The sequence below is a fragment of the Armigeres subalbatus genome, chromosome 1, assembly GCF_024139115.2.
Source record: "Armigeres subalbatus isolate Guangzhou_Male chromosome 1, GZ_Asu_2, whole genome shotgun sequence".
NCBI lineage: Eukaryota > Metazoa > Arthropoda > Insecta > Diptera > Culicidae > Armigeres > Armigeres subalbatus.
Genome location: NC_085139.1, coordinates 247,882,643 through 247,889,951, shown reverse-complemented (window position 1 = coordinate 247,889,951; position 7,309 = coordinate 247,882,643).

Here is a 7,309-nt window from a genome sequence, read left to right as displayed (position 1 = left end):
GTCCTCCGGAAAGCAGATCGTTCTTCGAAGCTTGGAAATAACGGAATCTTGACTCCAGGAAGCCTGAGCGGTATCAAAGGCTTGGAGATCGTCCTAAACTGAGGGCTTGGAAACTACTTGGAAAGCTTGGAGAAAGCTTCTTTGGCTTAGGGCTTCTTTGAGAAGCTTGGAGGCTTCTTGCAGCTGGAAGCTTCTTTGAAACAGGAAGCTTCTTCCGAAGCTTGGGCTTCGTGGAAGCTTAGGCTTCTTCCAGGGAAACGGAGCTTCTTCCAAGGAAACAGGCTTCTTCCGAGAGCTGGAAGCTTCTTCCGAGAAGCTGGGATCTTCTTCCAGGCAGGCTTCTTGAGAGCAGGCTTCTTCCGAAACGGAAGCTTCTTCCAGGAAACTGAGCTCTTCAGGAAACTGACTCTTCAGGAAGCTTGGAGCTTCGAAACTGGAAGCTCTGGGAAGCAGGAGGCTTCTTCAGGAAGCTTGGAGCTCTTCGGAAGCGGAGCTTCTTCGAAGCTGGAACAACTGGGAAGCTTGGAGCTTCTTCCTGGTTGCAGGAATCTTCCGAGGGCTTCTGCCCGTTGTGGAGCTTTGTAGGAAGCGTGGTATTGGTGCCTCCCATGGGTAAGCTTCTGAAAGAAATTTAATTACCTTATTTCAGAAGAAATTTAAAAAAAATAAAGTGCAGACAACCAAAATATGAAATTCATTTCCAAAAATGTTGAGCATCTCATCAGAGTATAAAATTACGTAGTATTGCCTGCACAGCTTTCGAGAACCAGAAAATGTAGGCTGCTATTGAAATTCCTTCCTTAACATTGTCGAACGAAAAATGAACACACACAGGCGCTTCCTCCCAAAACGACCACAGAAAAGGGACACTGCTGTTATTCAATCAGAACCGCTCAGCAATCCATTCAAAACAGAATTTCCTTGAAATCGATCGTTTTGTTATCGTTGATTTATATCGATTTCAAATCCACTATTAACAACTTTTGTTACAGAAATAATAATTTACTAGGAACACAAACTTCTTGCTACAATTCTTCACCGTTGAAGCGAATCGAGGTTGGGTTATAAATTCGCAAAATTCTTGATGTCATGTGACAACTCATATTAGTAGGCATCCAGAACAAAATCCCTACCTCTGACATACTTTTTTGTGTGTATGTTCAATTTGCTTTTCATTCACATTCATGCTCGTGCGAAAATTTTAATTCGTTACCAATCCAGACGACCGAATGTCGCCGTGAAGCCGTCTGGATCAACGCATCGTTCCGTTGCATGGAAGATAGCAGGTAAAAACGCGGCTAGTTGTGGTGTGGCTTTCTGTCTTCCACCGGGCTCATTGATCCCGATTTCGTGGCAGTGCTTGCTGCCGTTGGGATTGCGTGACGAATAAATTTGAAACCTAATCGTTCGATTCCGGCGGCATGATGACGAGCGTGTGCGTATTGTTCATTAGGTGGTGGCTACTGACGGCACTGCAAAATGATTGGGGTATTGCCTTCGGCAGCAAAGGCGAGCGGTTGGACAGGTTCCACGATAGTGACAATGCATACTTTGTTCGGAAGGTTATTGATCTGAGAACTGTGACGTCGATTCGATGCAATGAAATGGAAAGCAATTTTTTGCAATCGTAACCCGGTGACGTACCACAGCCGACAGTTACCGGCACCCGGACCCTGAGTGGATGATCAATCATCGCATCGGCTGTTTAATTGGTGATTTTGAAAACCTCACCTGAAAGCATGATAGAGGCGTTTTATGCAGCTCTAACGCGCACACCATTGCTTTCGACAAAGATGGTAATCCATTGATGCGAAAGAAGTATAATTATGTTAACCTCTACTGGCTGGTAGCGAACAGCATGTGTTAACAATAAACGTACAATTTATTTATATTGTAAATTTTATTGTTCAATAATTTTACGTAAAAGCTCTGCTCCGCTCTAAAAATTATCCTGAGAAATTCGTGTCGTCGCCTGGCACTTCTAGACAACGGGAGGGTTAACTCGGTACTCGCCGAATTAATGCACCACGAGTGATGTACAGTAAGAAAGCCGCCATCGTCAATAGTCAATTTGGTTTTTGACACGATACCGATGTGTGTGGGTATGTAATGAGTGATGTACCGACAGCCGACGACGACAGAAACAGGAGAGCATTGAAACAGATCAATACACCGACTGCGGCATAGACTTTATTAAATTATTATTATTATAATGGCTGATTCTTTTTCGGTGAACGGAAGTTTTCTCACATGAACGACGCGCGCTATAAGCTGCTTCGAAGTTTCCATCGTGTTTTTTGGTGATAGGAAAATCTTCGCGTATGTGAAACCCACAAAACCATGGAAGGGCGTTGTCAGATCGATGGCAAAAAGTTGCTTTTATATGGTTCGTTTTTATTCGCTGGGATTAAGAGTTTGTCTGGAGCATCCACTTGAGTTACTTGACTGATATCGAAATATTGGTGCAAATACAACTAGGTTCAGCTTCACAACAGTTGGCAACATTTTGAAAAATTCGCTCCATTTTGAAAATAAAAACATATAATCCACCTATGCTTGGTGATGATACCTTTCTCGTTGTTCATTGCAACTAGAACCAGAAAGCACGAAAGTCTAAAACTTCTTTTCATGGTGGATAACGCTTATTTTAACATTCGTTTACTCATTTAGGCTCTGTCGAACGCAACTTTAAGCTAATCGGATATTGTCAAAGTTGTTTTCCTGCAACACCGCATGAAAAATCAGTTGAGGTTAAGGTTATTTTTTATCGGGTTCTGCACACAAAACAATGTATTTTGGTCATGGGTCCATTTCTGGCGATATAATCCCAATTTCTGATAGGAAACACAGTGGGACGGGATTCTCTGTGGTATAATTTATTTGCGAAATCCAGTGGATTTAGGGTGATTATACAATCAATCAATGGCGGAATTCAAATTTACTACTTGTTTTCTAACATTTCAAAGCTCAGTAGCCGTAGTTATGCGTCAATTTGACAACAAGCAAAAAAACAAAATTATCAAACGAATTTTTGGTCAATTGCTGAAATTTAGTCGAATGTTTAGTATGAGTAGAATGATCTATAATTATTCATTCGTATGCGTTTTCTGGTTCACTTATCTCATGCTCTTATGAAAAAAACTTGTGTTTAGGATTTGTGGCTTGATAGTATAAGCTTTTAAGGATGGTCCACAAACATTACTTCGGAAAAACTTTGGGAAGAAACTTGGAATCATGCTAGTCAGAAAGTTTTAAAGCTTTTCCAGATAAGCTAATTAGTTCTTCTCGAAAGTCTTTGCAAACTCTTCCAGGTACAGGCTTTTGGAAAAGCTTGGAGCGGTGGGGAGACAGATTGGAGGTCTCTCTGGAGCAGCTCAGTTTTTTTCGGAGAAATTTGGAATGTTTATCAGCTTTGGTAGTTTTTTTTCGAATATGTCGGATTAAAAACACTGAATGGTTAAATTAATTTGAAACTAAAGTGATGAACGGTTTACCCTTGAAAATAAATCATAATAAACCGCTTTGAAAGGTGAACGAAGTAAAACTCATCTCTTGGATGAAGTTGCAGTAAAATATTGACTTAACTTGCATATACACGGTATGGGATGAATTCTTCAGGCTACTCTTTGATGAAATTAAACTCGAAATAATTATTTAAATAAACTTTGAAGGGTTTCTGCAGCAAAGTTTAAGGAAGCCTCTAAGGTGCTGGGTAGCTTCTCTTGAGCACTTAGATTGGTTGGAATAAAATTTAGATTGGATTTACATTTGAAGACGATCGGATCTTGGTTGGATCGAGTGTTAATCAACAAAATGAAATAGTCAGACGGATTTGAACGATAGCATCGTTTACATTGCATTTGGACAGATTTAATAAAAGATTTGATTGGATTGAATTTGGTTTGTAATTTTGTTTGTAATTCTAAAAAAAATATTAAAGACGATTTCATTAAGATATGGTGGATTGGTTTATTTTGGTTGGTTGAAATGGTTTTATTTTAAACTTGTTAGTTGGATTGGATTAAACCATTGTGTTGAGGTTAATTTGGTGTATTTTGGTTAGTTCAATTACATTCGATTTGATTGGATTGAATTGAATTGAATTTGGTTGATCCATTTCATTTACATTCATTTATTTAGTCTCATCTATGGTCGTTAAAGTACGTCAGGTTGAGGAGGGTCAGAATTTGGTACAATGATTTGTGACAGGGGAGAAGTTTAAATGTATGGCGTCACCCTCGAAAAAAAATTTGAAAACATTTTAGGGAACGGTTGCATTTAAAACATATGTTCAAACTATGGCGAGGAACATAACTCTTATGCTATTATACCAAAAATGGTGGCGATAAAGAAGAACTAAAATAATGTAAAAATAAATGTACCTTTTGGCCACAAGGTGTAGAGTCAGTGATTTGTGACAGTTTGTGTGACGAGGGGGTTGAAATGCCAATATATGGATAGTGCAGACGATCCCAGAGCACCTAAACCAGATAACTTACTGAATCAACAATTTGACGCCACAATACACGGTTCAGGCCGCATCTCTCCATCGCTCGCCAAGTCGTTTTGCTGGTCTGCCCATCTCGTTCGTGCGCTCCGCCGTCCTCATTACCGGATCGGAAGCGAACATCATCTTACACGGGTTGCTGTGGCATTTCTTTTAACGTATCTGACCATCCCGCCTTTATTTTAGCTGCAACCTGGATGCTAGGTTCGCCGTAGAGTTGGGCGAGCTCATTGGTTCGTCTTTTACTCCACACACCGTCTTCTTGCACACCTTAAAGAAGGTCCTAAGCACCAGCTCTTGAAAACTCCGAGGTGCTACAGGGGTGCCTCCTCGAGTATTGTCATTTCGTGTCCGTGAGGACTACTGGTCTTTATTAGCGTCGCCTTACATAGCATTTGGTGCGGTATGAATCTTTTTTGACCTGTGTCTTCTGGAGCCCGTAGTGAGCCGACTTCCACAGATAATGCTTCGTATTTCAAGTAACATTGTTATCCGCCGTTAGCAAGAATCAAGGTAGATAAATTCCTCTGACCACCTCAGAAGAAGTAGCATCGTCTATCGTAACACTGCTTCCCAGTTGTTACAGTGCACGTCGCCTCGTGTCCCACCTAGAAGCATGTATTAGTTTTGAATTCTACCCCTCCAGTCCAACTTTGTTCAGCGTTTCAGGCGGTTTTAGTTCTGCCACCTTTCAGATATTTCCGACAATGTCCACCATCCTAAAGAAATAAATTGCTGGATCTGGTGAAAATTGTACCTCGGCTGTTGCACTCGATTCTCCACGGCACTCTAGCGCAATGTTGAACAACAGGCTGATATCCATCACCTTGTCTGTCCCAACGATTCGAACAATTTCAGGTGTTCTTCAAATCTTAACACACAGTTTTGCACACCATCCACCGTTACTTTGATCGGTCTGGTAGCTTGGGGAAGCTGATTCTCGTCATAATTTCCATGACTCTACGCGGTCTATCTGTCGTATGCACCAGAAATCAACGAACAGATGGTGCGTTGTTGGGACTAGGTATTCGGCATTTTTTGAAGGATTTGCGGTACAGTAAATATCTGATGGTGCCGAGCGGCCGTCAACAAGCCGACTTGACCTTCCCACTAACTCGTTATTCACTAATGGTATTGAACGACAGAAGATGATCTGGATATCCTTTGTAGGCGGCATTTAGGATGGTATTCGCTCGAGTTCTCACATTCAGCTTTTCCCTTTCTTGTAGATGGGGCATATAACCCCTTCTTCCACTCCTTTCAGTAGATGTTCAGTTAACAAGTGGCCTTTCGGGCCCCATCTTGATGGAGCTCGCTCGATACCGTCCTCAAGCTCAGCTCAGGTACCTTAATCAGGTTTTAATTGGGTGGATTTGGGTTGCGTTTCGATGAGGGTTTAAAATGAAATTTGATTGGATTTGGGTTGCATTGGAATGGGATTTGATTGAATTTTAATTGGATTGATTGGTTTTAGATTGGATACGGATTGGATTTTGAAAAAAAGGGTTTGAATTGTATACAGATTTGGATTTTATTTGAATTAGTTTTGGATTTGATTTGGATTGAATTTGCATTGGATTTGAAGCCAAATTTTGTTTTGGTTATACTTTGGTTAAGTTTAGATTGTTTTGATTTCTTGAGAATGATTAGATTGAAATGGATCAGTTTGAATGGTACCATATTTGGTTTGTTTGGGATTGAGTTCACATTAGATTGGATGGAGTTTGGATTGGTTTGAAACAGATCATGTTGCATTAGTTTGTGGCAAAACTAGTTAGACTGAACTGACTAATTCGATTAACGTGGATATATTTTGAATTTAGTTGTATTGGCTTAGATTAGGATTTGATTTAGCTTTATGTTGGTTTTGGTTAGATTTGGAAGTGAGCCGATGGATTAATTTAAGTTCTGATTTCATGTGGATTGGGTCATGTTTGGGTGCAGTTGAGTTCTAGATCAATGCGTTTGGATTGAGTTTTGGTTTGTTTTTGGAGTTGCATTTCGATAGTTTGTGTTTGTTTCGTTGCTGGTTAAAATGCATTCAGGTTGTATAAAGATTGGATTTTCATTGGATATAGATTTGTTTTTGATTAGATAGTATTAAATCGTTTTATTTGGATGAATTTTTTTGGACACTGGTTTAGTTTGATTGCGCTTTAGTTAAATTTGATTTGGATATGAGATGTTTAGTTTGGAAAATGAACTGAATTTGGATTTTGATTAGAATATGATGGTTTGGTTTGTATTGAATCTGATTTAGGATTCGTGGATTTAGTTGGATACAGTAGTTTGGATTGAACTTTAGATTGGTTGTGATCATTTTGACTGCGGTGGATTTGATTGTCTTCTTCTTCTTCTTACATGGCATTACATCCCCATGGAGACAGATGCCCCCTCGCAGCATGTTCATTAACGCACTTCCGTAGTTATTAACTGTGAGTTTAAGCCAGGTCTCATTTTGCTTCGTATATCATTGAAGGTACACATGAATTTTATGCCTGAAGTCAAGACAATTTCAATCCAAAATTGCTAGATTGGCGAAGTCGAACCAGCACCTAACATGGTCTTGTTGTAGCCGCGCGTCTTACCCACTTTGTCAAGGAGAATTTATGATTGTATTAAGTTTAATTTGAATTTAGCACCAAATTGTGGATATGTATTGTTTCTGGATAAGATTTTGTTTGACTTGAGTTGGATCGAATTTGGAATAGGTATGTATTGGATTTCTGTTAGATTTGGAATTGATTTGGACGCTGCATTGATTATTGATTTGGACTTGGAGCCGATTTGTAATACGTAACT